Source organism: Cavia porcellus, unplaced genomic scaffold (genome assembly GCF_034190915.1).
Source record: "Cavia porcellus strain 051 isolate PalLab524CR breed Dunkin Hartley unplaced genomic scaffold, mCavPor4.1 scaffold_9, whole genome shotgun sequence".
NCBI lineage: Eukaryota > Metazoa > Chordata > Mammalia > Rodentia > Caviidae > Cavia > Cavia porcellus.
Window position 1 is genome coordinate 1,456,879 of NW_026947492.1, and position 16,592 is coordinate 1,473,470.

Consider the following 16,592-nt stretch of genomic DNA (forward strand, 5'->3'; position numbering starts at 1 on the left):
TTGCTTTCCTTCCTCCTCTTCCCCTCCATTTCTCAGTCCCCTCCTATTTGCCACAATTTGTTTTTAAATAAGAACAGCTTTATGAAAATATATTAAAAAGATTATCTTCTTAAGAGAAAATACTGTAGGGGGAGACATGGCCACTCTTCATTTAAATGTTATGCATGCTGGGCATGGTGATGCACACTTGTAATCCCAGCACTAGGGAGGCTGAAGCAGGAGGATAACCATGAGTTCAAGGCTAGTCTGCAGTACATAGGGAGTTCAGGACCAGTCTGAGCTCCATAGCAAGAACCTGTCTCAAAACAAACAAATAAACCTCCAAAATACTTGTGCTCATTTAAACATAGATTATTTGGTAGTAGGGAAAATTAATATATTCATTAATTTTCATTAATTTTGTCAGGTAATGCCAGAAACTTAATATACTTGCTATTGGACAATTGTAGTGAACATATTAGTTTTATAGTGTTTCAGATGCTAGACAGTAGGCATATTACTACCACAAAAGATACCATAGGTAAAAATAATTATATGAAGGTTTAAAAAAATATATAAATGTTTTTGCCATTAGAGTTGTGTAGGTTCAGGCAGTATTCCTAATTTTTGTAAAGTGGCTTCTAAAAGTAAATATACTCAGTGTGTTTCAGAAAGTTCATTGATGTGTGTCAGAAATGTAGAAGAACTATCAGGATGGTTCAGTTAGTTGCCTCTTAGGTTCTTATTTATATATCCCTCTATTAGAGTGTTAAGGGGTCTCAATTTTCATAAGTATGATTTGAGTTAGTAATAACATTAAGTTATCAGTTTTCAGATGTTCCTATGTAATTCCCTATAGAAGGACTATTAATTCAGTCTTACAGTTTGTTCTGCAGCCATGTTTTACATAGCGACTTCACATACTTTTAAAAAATAGAATCAACTTCGAAGCTATTGACAAAATACTAACCATTCTTCTGTATCTGATTCATACAGGTTTATTTTCTTAATATGATAGTTTTTGGATCATTTTTCATCTGTGTACTGTACACATTGAATTCATATTTCTGCTGTTTCTTGCCTTCATAAAGACATTTCTATACTCTACGTAATAAATCTTTTTCTCTTACCACCTCACATGTTTTGTCTACTTAATTAGCCTGTAAAAGTTAGTAGCTAGAAATTTTTTTTTTGTATTAAAGCTAACGGCTCCAGCTTTTGCTCCTACTCCTACTGTTCGTGTTATGATCACATAGAAGGCCCTGAGAGGCTTGCACTGATTTATTGACAATAGGAATTTAAAGGATTAAAAAACATAAGTATAATTATAAAAGGCTTTGTAATTGGTTCTAATAGTTTGAATGATACAAGAGACAACAAAATATAGGTGCTATAGTTGGCAGATTAGCAGAAGTCAAGATCACATAGCGTAATTGTGATGCACGAAGAAGGAAAAGGTATGTTGAGAGATGCTAAAGTTAAAAGCATCTTAACATAATGTAAAGCTAAAGTTCAAATCCAAAGTAGTTAAGCTTTATAAGAAATTTAAAACAATTTTAATTTCATGCACAGCTAGTAACTGCATTAGCTGATTAAAATAGGTTAACTTGTCCTAAAGAAATTTCTTTTGTTGAAGAGAATATAGCAAGGATTTTATTAGTAACAGGAGATTTTATTCTTTTGGTATGTCCTAGCAGTTTTATTTTTTTGTCTGAACATAGATTATCTAGTCTAGTCCCCTCTTACAGAGCCTCAAAGAAGCCAGAGCTTCCAGGGATGAAATATGTTTGTGATCACAGTAAAAGTTAAGATCAGTGATCTTGTGTACATTAAACTTACTGTCTAGTTCTACTACCCCAATCAGATTAGTTGGAATTACTCTGACATTGGGAGAGGTAGATCAGGAAACTGCCTGAAGACATTTAATGTTAGGTACTACCCGTAAGATGAAGATGAGTAGACTCTTGTTCCTACTTCTAGGATTATTGATGTTCTGGCCCAGATAATGCTCTTTCTTGGGTGGAGAGGAGGTGGAGACTGTTTAGCACCATCCCTAGACATTAGAAGTAGCAAATTCCCTCCTTTCCTACCTCAGCTGAGACTACTAAAATTATCTTTAAGCTCTGACAGTAGGAGTGGAGGGAGAGAGCAAAATGCCCATGGTTGAGAACTGCTGGACTGATGCTCAGGCAGTAGCTGCATACTCCTGGGGCCTCACCGCCTCATCCCGGGTTAGCCATGGCTGTCTCCTTTTCATTGAGCCCAGGCAGTCCTCAAGATAGTCTCTGTCACTCAAGGCTAGAATGCATGATGTACTGTAAGCTACAAGTAGTATTCTACATGTACAATATCTATTTATCCTCTAATTTCTATTTTTCTTCATTTTCCCTTTCTTAAATTACCTCTGTGGAATAAAGCCATTTGCAAAACAAAATCACATTTGCTTTGGATAAAGAAACAATATTTAGAAAGTTGTAAATAGTAGAATTCCAATAGTAGTAACTGCTGCTGCTACTACTGTGTGCAGTAACACTGGTACAGTTTTCCTGTATTGTTCCAGTTTGGCTGCATCTTCTTTTTGTTTGCCTCTCATGAACTTGCTGGCATGCTAAGATTTTATGATGTCAGCTTCAGAGGCCCTTAGGCCCTGTGTACAGATTTATTTGCTGTGCTCTCATTAGCCCTACTCAGTAATTATCACAACAGGACGTGCTGCAGCCTCTGTTGGTCATTGTCACTTTTGCAGGAGGCTATTCTCTGGGTATAAACTTTTTTCAGAGACGAGTGCACTCTTTAGAACTAGGCACATCAGCTAGAAAATAGCTATTAGTCCTGAACTAATAGCATGAGCTAGTTTCATTTCAAATTTCTTCCAATTGTTTCTTTTTCTTTCACTTTGTTGACATTCATAAATATTCAGCATGAGTAATGATTTTTGTCTCTCTACATGGAAAGACACTTTGTTAGTAGAAAATAGGCAACAGAGAGCAAGGTTTAGTGGAGGATGAAGAATCCTGGGGTCAGTAGTTTCTCCTCTGGGAGATCTGACAAGGTTTTTTAAAAGTTTGTATTTCTTCCCTCCTCCTCAGCTCAGTGCACAGCTACAGTAGGATTTAAACCAGTCTCAGCCCCCTGTGGAATTATCACAATTGTTGTTGCTAGCACTCAAATTCCAGTGAGATCTGATGTGCAGGGTTCTTCCTCCTCTAAGGTAGCTTGACAAACAAAGATCTCTGGCTTACTGTGTGAAAATTAGAAAAAAAGAAAAAAAATTATGTGACCTTGAGTTCTTTTTAAGGAACTTTAAGAATGTTGTCATTAATTACTCAACTTATCTTTTTGAAACAGCTGTGAAATGGAGATAGGGCAGATAATCTACCCCATATAACAGAGGACACGTGGGCCAGACACCCAGACTCTGTCTGTGGCTCTAGGTTGGTCTGCTGAGAACTATACAAAATCATGTGTTCCTATCTTCAGTATATTTTGATAAGGTTGTTTACCTTTTTGGGGAAAAAAGACTTCAACTATTACAGTTGTCTTTGGGCTCATAAATGATTTTTTCATCTCAAATAGTCCACATAATGTATATCTTGGTTTCTTTTCTCTCACTGCTGAGACAAAACACTTAATGCCTAAATTGAAGGAAGAAAAGATTTATTTAGCTTACAGTTTTGGAAATATCAGTCCATACTCAGCTGGCTCCAAGGCAGTGTGGCCTGGCTATGGGGCAGCCATTCGTGGTAGCTGCAAGTGACAGGAGTAGAAAGGGGAACAGAGAAGAGCAAGCTGCGTGCCAGCTCCCAGCCCTTGGGAGCTGGCAGCACTCACACCACCAAGCCCAGCACCAGACAGTGACCCAAGCGCAAATGCTAGACTTAGTCGCCTCCATGACTGTGTGAGGTTTTGGGGGGACACCCGAACACAAACCATATAGTTATACTACTTTAAAGATTCAAGACCCCCCACCTTTTGATTTGGAGTTTCTGCATGTGATGGCAAGAACTGTAGTAAGAACATTTTACATTATTGAAACCACATTCTACTTGCTAAAGAATTAAAATGCTCACCTGATCTGTTTGTCTCTGGTTGGTTATCATATTTCTCCATATGTTTTTGCAACCAAGCAGGAGGATGGTAAATTGTCCCTTAAAGGGTGTGTCCTTTGAAGTAAGATAAAAATACTACATTTCAATTAAACTCTTCTTACAATAAGATTATTTTAGCTATGCCTCATAAGCTTAAGCGATTTGGTCATGAGCATGAAATACAAGTTTAAGTTTGTGTGTCTAGTACCATGTATTGTATTTTGTTTATGCTCATTTTCATGTGAATTGCTAATGATGTGAAAAGTTGCTGAGTATTAAATATGATAAAAAATCAGGATGTTCCAGATATTCATTATTCACTCAAGTTTTTAGTGTTTATAGTCTTAACATTCTTCAAACGAAGAAAGTAGAAGAGTCTTGTACTTTGCATCAGTCTTTGCTTTGAAGGCTGTAGCCTCTGACAAAGGATGATTCCTTTATAAAGGATTGTTGTATGGTCAGTGTTTGGTAGGTTGTTCTGAGGCCTTATGTAAGGCCAGTTATGTATGTGACTTGTACTTTACCTCTTTATGGATAATTCTGTATGGATTGATGCTTATTGCTAATACGATTTGCTGACCATTTGACCTGTTCTTACACGGTTCCTAATTGATAGATTGATCAAGGTTTATTGTTTGTTTGTTCTTGTGTTAGGAATTTAGGTTTTATTTTTTTAAATCGGTTCTTGATTGGTGGTTTCAGAGAAAACTTGCCCGTCTTTCTAAATCATCTCTTATATGAGGTAGATGAACTTCTTCAATCAATGTGGTTTCTCCTAGCACTGAGTTTTATGGCATCTCTTCAATAAATTTTCCCTAGCAACTGCTTTTAGAAAACTTTGCAGTTAGCTTTGTAATATGTGGAAAACTTTTTACTTGGCAAATAAATGTATGTGAATCAAAGACGAATTTCTGAGGACAGAAAATGCACAGAAACCATTTCATTTCCTTTTTAACTTTTTGTGGAGACTGGAGGTGGTACTTTGTTCTATATAAATTTTAGTGGAATTATCAGTGTTTGATGTAGGGGATTCTTGTTTTATTTGTTGATTTTTTAGACAGTCTTACTTTTCTTCTTGCTGGCTTTAACTCACTGTGTAGCCCAGGCTGGTCTTGTACTCATGGCAGTCTGTCTGTCTGTCTCAGCCTCTCCATTGCTGGAATTAAAGTCATGTGCCACCATACCTGGCCAGGGATGGTTCTTTCTAAGAGAGCTTTCTTCAATATGATCTAATTGATTGTGCTTATAAAACAACTTAAATGTGGTTTCTACTTACTTGGACCTCTCCTTGCTCATGAATTTCATTGCTGGTAGCAGATATAGAAAGAAGTCCGCTCAACTTAAAGATACTTTGACTTGATTTTGAGCCTAAAATTCTTTCATTTTACTTATTTTTTTCAGTACTGGGAAACCCCCATACTGAGTGTTACCCCAACTTTATTCTGTCCTTTTAGTCTATAATTTCAAGAAAGTTATCTATTATTCCACTATATCTAGCAGCTTTCAAGAGAAAAATCTCAGACATCTTATCTGTGACATATTTGAAAACAAGATCAATGTTTGGAGTATCTTCCAAGACACATTGTTCAAGTGGTGAAGGGCAGTGTTATATCCTGGGACTTTCAGGGAAAGGTTGCTGTACGCTGAGGAAGGTGAGTGTTATTTTAGGAGCTGGAAATTGTAGTGGAGAAGAGCTAGTGTTAAAAAGTTGGGATTTAGGCAGTACATCCCCTCACTCTCCTTACAGCCTCAGTTTTTGCCCTGGTCTTTGCACCCTGTCATTTAGTCACCCATTCACTGTGAACTTCTCATTTTTTAGAACTGCTATGATCTTCAAGAAAAGCAGTAGAGAGTTTAGGATGAGATGAGCCCTAGATGAAGCATCCTTCCAAGTAGTGTTTTCACTACCTCTGGTCCATATAACTTTTTTTTTTAATGCTAAGATGACCCTGGAAAACAACTTACTTCATATCACTTCATGTAGAAGACATTCAGTGTTTGGCGATGGCATAACACACAGTCTGCCCCTCTGTTATACCATAGTTTCATTAGCAGCTTCTCCTCTTAGAATTATAGACTATATCCATGCTTAGGTTTTTGGTGGTGGATGTTTGGCTTTAGTTTGTTTTTGCCATTATAGTGAATAATTCTTTAATGATGAACTTAATTGAAGACTGGGTTTTCTGTCTTTAGAATTCAGACATTTGAAGGACTAACAAATAATGGGGCTAAAATGTAAAATTTAATTTTGCCAGATATCTGGAACACTGCACATGTGCTTGCATAGGTGATCATATTGAGTATTGAAAATCAATCAGTAGAAACAGTTTGAGAAAGAATCTGATGTGTATGTAGAGAGCATAGAATGTTCCATATACATACTAGTACTGAGAAAAATGTTTAGCCTAAACTCAACTTGAATGGTGTTTGTTTTTAATCTGGGAAAAAGAGAATTCTCTTATAAATTACTGGAAAAAATGAATCCTTAATATATGAAAGATGAGATAATCCAGGGGAAATCTAAAACTGTCCAATTTCCTGGTGAAAACAGCATGTGTGAACATGCCGCATACTCTCGTGCATCTGGAAACAGGTGCTGGGAACAGGAGTCCCGACTTGTCACCAGATTCTCAGGTGGGCTCATGAATCGGAGGAGCGAAGGAGGACTGAGACCAGAACCTCTGCCCGTCCCAAATGGTGTGCGCATGTTTTGTGGAAGGAGGTTCGTCTGAGGAATCGCGAGGAGGTGTGTTGTTCTTGGCCGTGTCTTTCTTCTTCCACCACCATAGTCTCCTCTGAATATTAGAATTCTGATCTAAGACGACACTTTTTTCTTTCTTCTTGCAGACATGTTTATAATGTACTTTGGGCCAGTCAGTCTTCTTTTTAGGTAAAATTGTTTTTGCAAATCTGTTTTTAGTTCTAAGCAATTAGAAAAAGACACGTTACAGATGTATATTCTCACTTCTAATTCTATGTGCAGTAGAAAGAAACTGAGAAGATTTCATGGGATCTATTCTAGTAATTAATCTTCATTAGGACTGTTGCAGTGACCTTGAAAATTAAAATTTATGAGGAGAAATGTCTTTAGCACACCGTATTTGAGTACCAAAATGCCAGTAACTCTTCTTACAGATAGGTGTGAAGATTGCTGACATTTTTAAAATGATCACAACCTCATTTATTATTAGCTTTAAATTGCCTAGGAAAAAGTCCAAACTGCATTTATTAAATACAGAGTCTTTTTTTTTACACAAGCAGGGGCCCAGACTGGGAACTCCAGTGTTGAAGTCTCCCAGTGACTTTCCACAGCCCTTTTAGTGCTACGTTGTAAAGAAGACACCCAGGGAATATTTGCTATTTGTCACCTCCAGACATCTACCCTAAGCATCTTGGCAGCTAGATCAGTGTGTAGTTTCACTTGATTTCTTTCCTTAGCATTTCAAAAGAAAGACAAAAGAAGCAAGAAGCTAAAAATCTGCGTTGACATTACAATAATACCTTCTTTTTTGAACAGCCCATTAGTCTGGCTTTTGTTAGATTTTGGAATAGGCGATGTTGTTTCCATATTTTATGATGCAACTCAAACAAACATGTACAATCATCGTCAAGTTAGAGGATCCAGTGTAGGCACTGTGATACTTCCTGGTTTCACAGCCTGCTAATAGAATCCCTTTGATTTCAGTTGCCATTTTATACTTTAATTGTTGGAACCGCTCACCTTAGTGTCCATTTAACTTAGTGTTTGCTTCACTACGTTGCATTTCTTTTTTGTGTTTGTGTCTTATTAGTACATGTTTGCGGTGCACACTGATTACACTCGTGAGGAGTTGAGGAGTTAGTGCTTGTATGTACATAACATCTTGTTTTGAAGTCCCTTTTTCCTTCCAACTGCATTTTCTACTGTGCTACACCTCTCCCTTTATCTTTTTGTTGTTGTTATTTTTCTATTATCTGTTTTTTATTGTGCACTTTCTTCTTTGGGTTTCTCGTATTAAAAAAACCATATTTAAACTTTATGTCTGATTTGCTTCAATTAACATTATGATCTTGAAGTATAGCCACTTTACTACTAATGACTAAATTTATCCTTCTTTATGGCAGAGTAGCACACTGTTGTATATATACCAAATTTCCTTTATCTGTTCTTCTATTGATAGATATATAGGCCACTTCCAAGATTTAGCTATTGTGAGTTATGCTGCTATAAACATGGGCACACATGTATCACAGTAATAGAATGTCTTTAACTCTTTCAGGAAGACACTTAGAAGGGGAATAACTGAGTTGAATAGAATTTCTAGTTTTAGTTTTCTGAAAACTCTCCACACTGATTTTCATAGTAGTAGTACTAGTTTATATTCACCAACAGTGAAGAAGAATTCTTTTTCCCCCTGCATCCCTACCAGTATTTGTTATCTGATTTCTTATTGATGACCGTTTCTTTCTGCAGTGATACAGGATTTCTGGATTGTTTTGATTTGAATTTTTCTCTTTGTCAGAGACGGTGATAATTTTTCTTGTGTTTATTGGCTATTTGTATTTTTTCTTCTGTTCATTTCAGTTGCCCCCCACCTTTTTTTAACTAAGTCTTTTATTTTGGAAAGTCTACAATTTTGGGGGGTTCTTTATATATTCTAGTCTTCTGGGTAATAGCTGACAAAATTTTCTTCCTATTCCATAGGTGATCTCTTCATTCGATTGGTCATATTCTTTACCCTATACGAGCTTTTTCATTTGATATGGTCCCATTTGTTGATTCTTAGTGTTACCCACTCTGCAGTTGGAGCACTCTTTAGAAAGTCCTTGCCTATGTCTGTGTCTGCAAAAGTCTTAACCTAGTTTATTTCCCAGAAGATCGTTTCTGTTATAATCTTGAGATCTTTGATCCATTTTGATTTTCGGTGAGTACATGGTGAGAGACACGCGTCTGAATTAATCTTCGACATGTGACTAGCAGTCCTCCTTGCATTTTGTTCAAGGCACTGTCCTGCTTCCAGCGTAAGTTTTTGGTCCCTTTGTCAGCAGTCAGGTAGCTGGTGGTGCCTGAAGTTGTTCCTGCCTCTTGTGTTCAGCTCAGCTGATCTGCGTATCTGCTGTGGTCCCAGGATCAAGCTGTTCTTATCACTGTAGATTTGTAGTATAACTTGAAGTGCAGAATTGTGATTCTCCTTGTTTCCTAGGGATGATTTTGCCCTTTTAGTTCTCCTGTTTTACATTGCCTTAGTTACTTTTCTTGGTGCTGAGGCAAAAGTGAAAGGCAGGAAGGTTTATTGTAGCTCACAGTGTAGAGCTGTTTCTGTTCATAGTTGGCTGGCTCCAGTGCAGGGTGCATGGCAGAGGGGCTCTGCAGAGCAAGCAGAGCAGGCAGTGAGGGACGGTGCCCTGAGGGAGGACCGCACTCACACCCAGGTAGATAACGTCCTGTGATCCACTCCAGAACTGTGCCAAACCAGTGGACTCCTGTAGTCCACGCTCCTGACCCAGCACCACGGCCTTAATCTCAGCATCACACATTCTAAATTCAGTCCCCTCCGACTGAATGAGACTGTGGAAGGGTTGGGGACATCTAGACAGGAGCCATAGCTCAAATGAATTTTAGGATTACTTTCTCTGAGTTGGTATTTTAACTGAAATCGAGTTAAATCCGTATATGATTTTTGGATGTATGGCATGTTTACTATATTGGTTCCTGCCTATTGAGGAACAGGAGAGCTTTACATTTTTTGATGTCCTCTTTGATCTTCTTTTTCACAGTATTTGTTTTAGAGGTCTTTTACTTCATTGGTTAGGTTAGTTCTCAAGTGTTTAATTTTTCTTGATATTGTTGTGAAAGGTATTATTTTCCTAATTTCTCAGTGAATTTGTTATTGGTGTATAATAACACTTGATTTTTTTTTCTTTCTGTTTTCTTTTTTTGGTACTTGGAGTTGACTCAGAGCACTGTGTTTGCCAGGCAGCCACTCCACCGCTGAGCTCTGTCCCAGCCAAGAACATTGTGGATCTTTGTGTGTCGACTTTAAACTAAGAATACAGCAGGATATAGTTTTATAGGAGTCTTTTGGCGAAATTTTTAAGGTCTCTCATTTAGAAGATCTTGTCATTTCCAAATAGTTATTACTTGACTTTTTCCTTTCCTATATATATACTTTTTATTTTCTATTGCCTGACCACTTTAATGGTTCAAGAATTTATTGAATAGAAATGTTAATGGTAGATTTGTTCGTGTATTGTTCCTGGTTTTAGAAGCAAAATTTTCAGCTCCTACCCATTTAATATTTTGGCTATTTGTTTGTCATCAGTGGCTTTTAACAATTTAGATAAGTCGCTTCTAAATCTATTTTGTTCAGCATTTTTAACATGAAAGAATGTTGGATTTTGTCCAAGGCCTCTTCTGTATCAATTGAGATGACAATGTTGCTTTTGTTAATATATAATGTATTAAATTTATTGATTTCTGTATATTGAAACATTCCTGCATCCCTAGGATGAATTGTACTTGCTCAGTGATATATAATCTTTCTGATGATTTGTCATATTCTGTTTGGAAAGTTTTTGCTAGCTGTAAACAGATTTTTAGTGCCATTCATGCTGACTTCTGATTGTTCACTTACTGCATTTAATCATAAATTAGTTGTGTTTTTGTCATCTGCAGGTATTGAACCCATTTTTCATATGTGCTTGTTTTTTTTTAAGGTATCTCTGAGTAACTGGTGTTTGATACCATCCCAATCTTTTGATTCTGATATTCTGGCCTCATATTACTTCTGCTGCCCATATTTTCAAGATAATATTTATTTATTTATTTATTTATTTATTAGACTGTTTTGGTACTGGGGATTGAACTCACAACCGCACACTTGCCAGGCAGGTGCTGTCCCCTCAGTGTGATTTTTAATCTCCTGAACTTGTGTTGGAACCTTTTCATGGATGCAAGTTCTTTGCTAAAATGTTCATTCAGATTTTGTTATCATTTAGCTTAGCTAGCTTTTTATTAGTGCCTTTGGTGAACTCTCTGTTTTATTACCTCCATTCCACGATTAGTTATATTTTCTGTGAATCTATCAAGCACTTCATTGATCTCTCTTCAATCTCTTTTATCTCGAATAATTTGGCTGCATGACTTTTGCTTTTCCCTGGAAACTTGGAATTTTTGGAGGCATTTTGTTGCCTCGGTTTCTCATATCTGTTGGTTTTGTTTTGTTTTGTTTTGTTCTGTGCTTAGGTATGGAGTCCCTCATAGTGGAAAGACTTCGTTGCTAGTCAGTGATGTCTTTAATTAGTTTGATTTTCCGTGGTGCAGTCACGGCATTGCTAACTACAGCCCTGTGCCTCTGTCCCAAGATCTGATTACTTCTTTTAATATGGGGAATGCAATGTAATTGGTCTCACATCCAGTTCTCGGAAAATGGACCACATTATTGTTAATGTCACAAAGGTAATCCCAGAATTTGTGTACAGCTAATACCTGTTAATAGTGACAAGTAGGGAACCCTGGAAATATCAAGTAAATCAGCCAACAGTAATACTGTACTGTCCAAGACAAACTGGATATGGACAAACCATAAGAATTATCTGGGTGTGGTGTGTACTCAGGCAGGAGGACCACGAGTTCAAGGCCAGTCTGGGATACGTATAAGGTTAGCTTAACTACTCAATGAGACTCTTATCTCAAAAAAAAAAAAAAAAAAAAAAAAACAAAGTAGCACTTTTTTCCTTTGAAAAGAAATCTACAATTGTTGTACAAACCTTAAGACAACCCAAAATTTGACCTGTAGTAAATATTTACTAAATGTGATAGTTGTACCTCCACTGATGATGGAAAAAAATTCAGCAGTAGTAACAGAGGTGACTGTTATAAGAGGAGTAAAGCTGAATGGTTATACCAATACAGATCTTAGGGGTTGGCAGTGGGGGAATGCAGAAAGAAAAATCTGAAAATTAAGCAATGGGAGATGAGAAGGAAAGAAAAGTGAGGAGAGGTTTCTAGTATGGAGTAGGTGGGTATGTATAGACTTCGACAAAGCTAACAGACCAAAGTCCAATAAGAAATAGATGAATGTAAAAGGGAACCAAACAGAAATGACACGGAGAATAAAAAGTAGAAAGAAATCAAAGGAGAAAGGAGATAGAAAAGTGAATTCAAAAGTGGAGGGGAGGACTTTCGAGTGAGCGGTTTTCATCCGGGACCCACAGCTTTGGAGCTCACCAGTCCTTGCTCTGTCGCTATGGCCTGTGGCTTTGTCAGGTGCACCTCGTATTCCAGAGGTCCTTTTCATCCTAGGATGTGGCAGTGTCCACACCAAGATGTATCCTTGCTCATGTCAGTGCGTAAAGAAGGAAGCAGACCGCAGATTTGTGCTGGATGTGGACATCAGCACAAGGGTCCAAATGCCTAATGTTAGCAGGCACCTCAGAGCCAGCTGTTCTGAGCACATAAATTATATAAAATTCTGTGAATCAAGAGGTTATTGAATGCTTTGCTGCATGTGTCATTGCATGTGATTTTAAATATTGATCTGTGTGTGCTTTATTGGGATAAATTTTTCAACACAAAAAGTTTTGAGAAATTAAATCTGTTAGAACAAAGCTAGGCTAAAAATTGTGAAGTTCAGAGTTTTAATCCCCCCCCCTTTACAACTTGTAGACCTTGTACAAGTTTCTTAATCTCTTTGTCCCTCAATCTTTTTACGATAGTCAAATAAAGATAATTCTATCCTAGTGTGGTGGTACATTCTGTAATCCCAGCACTTGGGAGATTGAGGCAGGAAGTTGCAAGCCTGGGCTACAGAGTGAGTTCAGGGCCGGCCTGAACTGCATAGTGAGACCCTGTGTCAAACAGACCAAAAAAGAAAAACAAAAAAGATAATTCTAAATTTACAAGATAAGTGTGAAATTATAATGTGAATAAAAAGAAAGTCAGGTTCAACACATAAAACAGCTTCATTAATATATGATAATCATTTTAACTACTAAAAGTAATACTGGTAGGATTTATGTATATACTGATAAAGTAACATTTAATGTTCTCTGTGATATCTACTTTGCGTAATCTTACTTATCAAAATCAGTCATTAAGCCCTAGATGGACAAAATGTGAACCGGACCTTGTATTCAAAATAGTATGCAAAAATATCCAACTAAGCTAGACATGGTGCTGCATGTCTGTAATCCCAGGACTCAGGATGTTAAGGTAAGAGGGTAACCATGAGTTTCAAGGTAGCCTGGGTTACATGCTGAGTTCAAGACTAACCTGAACTACATAGCAAGGTCCTGTCTCAAAAAGAAAAGAAAAACAATATATGTTATAATAATTATAATTATACATATATATGAAATCTCCAGCTGCCTGCGTTTAAATGAATAATGCAGTGAAATAATGTCATGTAACATATCCTATCAATGTGTGGATAAAGTCCTTGCAAAGGAACCTTGAGTTACGACTGACCTGACATACAAACAATTTGGGTTATGACAGATTTAGTTTTAATTTACACCAAAGTCTTGCATTGTGACCAAATGCCAGCCACTTGTGCTTCCAGATGGTCTCAGAGACAGATTTAACTCTTAAAGAGCTCTGAACGCAATGTTACAACATCCTTTCCTGTATGGGGTTGAGAAATCCAGGGCCAATGTCTATCTGAGGACCCTGAGTTCTTTCTGTATACAGGAGAGAAACTTTAAGGACTATGTAGAGGAGCTGAGCCCTCAGTCGACAATGTGAGTTACAGCCATCCCTCAGGAACAAATTCATTTTGTAAGTCAATGGTCCACTTATTTGGAAATTGAACTATGGGGAATGTCCTTACCTGGCAGTTCTTTAGTATTCCATTATGCACGTGTTTAGTACACTGTTTCCACTTAGTATATTTATTTTGCACCAACAAAAAGAGATCCTGGATTTCAGCCCTCATAAAGCTTGCATTGCAGGGAGGTAGGCGGACCATAAAGAAATAAAGTAGAAAGGAAGTGGTTATGAAGGCCTTGAAATCAGTTACTGTAGGGAGCTCAATTTTATGAGGTAGTTAAGAAAACTCTATCTGAGGCAAGATCTGAAAAATTATTAAAAGCCTTCCCTTTAATTAAGGATAGAATGATTGATCCTAGTATTCTAACTGTGAATGGCTTAGACAGTTGTTAAAAATTTAATTTTATGCACAATCACGATATGTTCGTGTCCCTTCCTGCTAGAGCAGATGCTTGGCTGCTTTTCGCCTCCTCATTCCTTCACCCTTGTGTCTGTCCTGTGGTCCTGGCTTTGTGGAAGGTGATGGCAGTCAGAAATAGCAGTTATGCTAGTGCATAGTGCTACCCCATTGGAAAGAAGTGTGTCAGCATGGGGCAGTGGGGACAAAGAAGGGAAGCTGAGGTGCTCTCAAGGTCTCAAGGAAGACTGGGAAGGAGTTCAGGCTGTGTACTAAAGTACCATGTAGTTCTCTGGGGATAAGACACAGAGTTTCCGTAGTCCTCTTCACCACCCCACACTCCCCCTTTACTGACATCTTGTGTTAGGTGGCATAGTTTTTACAATTGATGAGCCCATGTTGATATATTAGTAACTAAAGTCTATAGTTTACATTAATATTGACTCAGTATTGTAATAAACTATGGGTTTGGACAAGTGGATAACCAGTGTCCACCAATTCAGTACAATACAGAATAGTTTCATAGCTCATAACATCTCTAATGCTCTACCTGTTCATACTTCCCTCCATTTTTTTCCTATATCCACTTTTTACCCTTTCTATACTGTTAAGTAGTTGGAATCATAAAGTATGTAACCTTTTCAGATTAGCTTCTTTCACGTAACAGTACGCTGTCAAGGTTTTTCCATATCATTTCATGACTTGATAGTTCATTTCTTTTTGTCACTGAATAACATTCTATTGTATGAATATCAGAATTTGTTTATCCTTTCGTCTATTGAAAGATATCTTTGTTGCTTCCAAGTTTTGATAGTTATGATTAAAGCTGCTGTAAATATTCGTGTGTGTGTGTGTGTGTGTTGTGATTTTATAGCTCCTTTACATAAATGGTGTTGTACCTTGTGTCTAGATGTCCCTCCAAAGCCTCATGTGGTCACAGGTGGGGCTTTTTTGGAGGTGGCTTAACCTAGTGTGTGTCATTGACTCATGATACAATGCTAGGATTAAGGACTGGTACCAAAAAAAAAAAAAAAAGATCAACATTTTGATTTTTACATTTCTGTAAAAATAGAAAAGACTTGGAATAGTCTAAACAACTTTGATAAAGGAACAAAATTAGAGCTCCAACCCTCCCCAGTCCCACAGCTTATCATAAAGTTACACCAATCATGACAAAACGGCATTAATATCAAGATAGACAAACCACCAAAGTAACAATACAAAGTTCCAGAATACAAACCTACGTAATTGACAATTGATTTTGATCCAAGATGCAAAAGCAATTAAGTGGAGAAAGGATTGTACCCTCAATAAATACACTGTTACAAGCAACTGGATATCCACGTGTAAAACCTAAGCCTTATAGCACATCAAAAGCACCATTTTAACATTAAACAGCGATGGAGGAAGACATGCATCTCACATTATATGTGCACTATATGTTAAAGTTTTCATGTTTACATCTTTAGATAGACTTGGGGAGTTTGAAGATTAAATAAGATCCAAACATGATGAACCAGATGCTATTAGATACCTTAATCAATACCCTACTCCTGATAGCCTGGTACAGGAGAAGGGACAGAAACAGGCTTGTCTTCTTGCTTGCTTGCTTTGCTGTCTTCTGCACACTGTGAACGGTTTCTCCTCTGCAATGCCTGTTTGCCATGCCACACTGCCTTGGAGCCAGACAATTATGGTCTGAAACCTCTACAAAATGTGAGCTAAATAAACCTTTCTCCCTTTAACTTTTGGTCTAGGGGAAGTATTTTGTCTCAGCAATGAGAGAAAAGTAAGACAAATATCAATGGGGCGTGATTGCTGTATCACATGGTAAGACTGTAGTGATACCTTGGTTCAAAAGTGCTTCTGCTTGCAGGCAACTCAGTTTGCAAACAAAAATGCGTTCAACAAAATTTCACTTCCAGTTGCAAACCCTGCATTGGGTAATAGATATGACTATTACCATTTCCCAACACAAACGCAAATTCAGCTATCTTCCCCCAAATCCTAAAACAAATTAAGTTCATAAACTGAGCTGCATATGGTTTTGTAACAAACTAATCAAACTGTACTGCTTTTGCTTCTCCACTGGGAAGGAGTGAGGGTTCTCCTTGAACCACAGTCCTCCAGCATCTTACATTGTTAGTGTTTAATCATTATATAAAATTATTTTTAGTTTTAAATCAGCTTTCTTTTCAAATTTGTATTTGTATTGATTTTCAAATACAATCGACCATAATGATAACATGGCTTACTTTCTCAGATTTTGGTTTTATATTGGTTAAAATTGTATTGTGTCACATATAAAATTCTATTTTAGCATACTCAGTCCTTATGAATAGGGCTGTTTTTGTGTGAATTATTATTCAATCTCTCAAAG

The 16,592-nt window shown here is 37.2% G+C and overlaps 1 protein-coding gene across 1 annotated transcript in view; it reads left to right on the forward strand.

Annotated features, from left to right (window-relative positions):
* Ddx10 (DEAD-box helicase 10) overlaps positions 1–16,592 on the forward strand; it is a 258,076-nt gene that overhangs the window by 226,304 nt on the left and 15,180 nt on the right. The window lies entirely within an intron of this gene.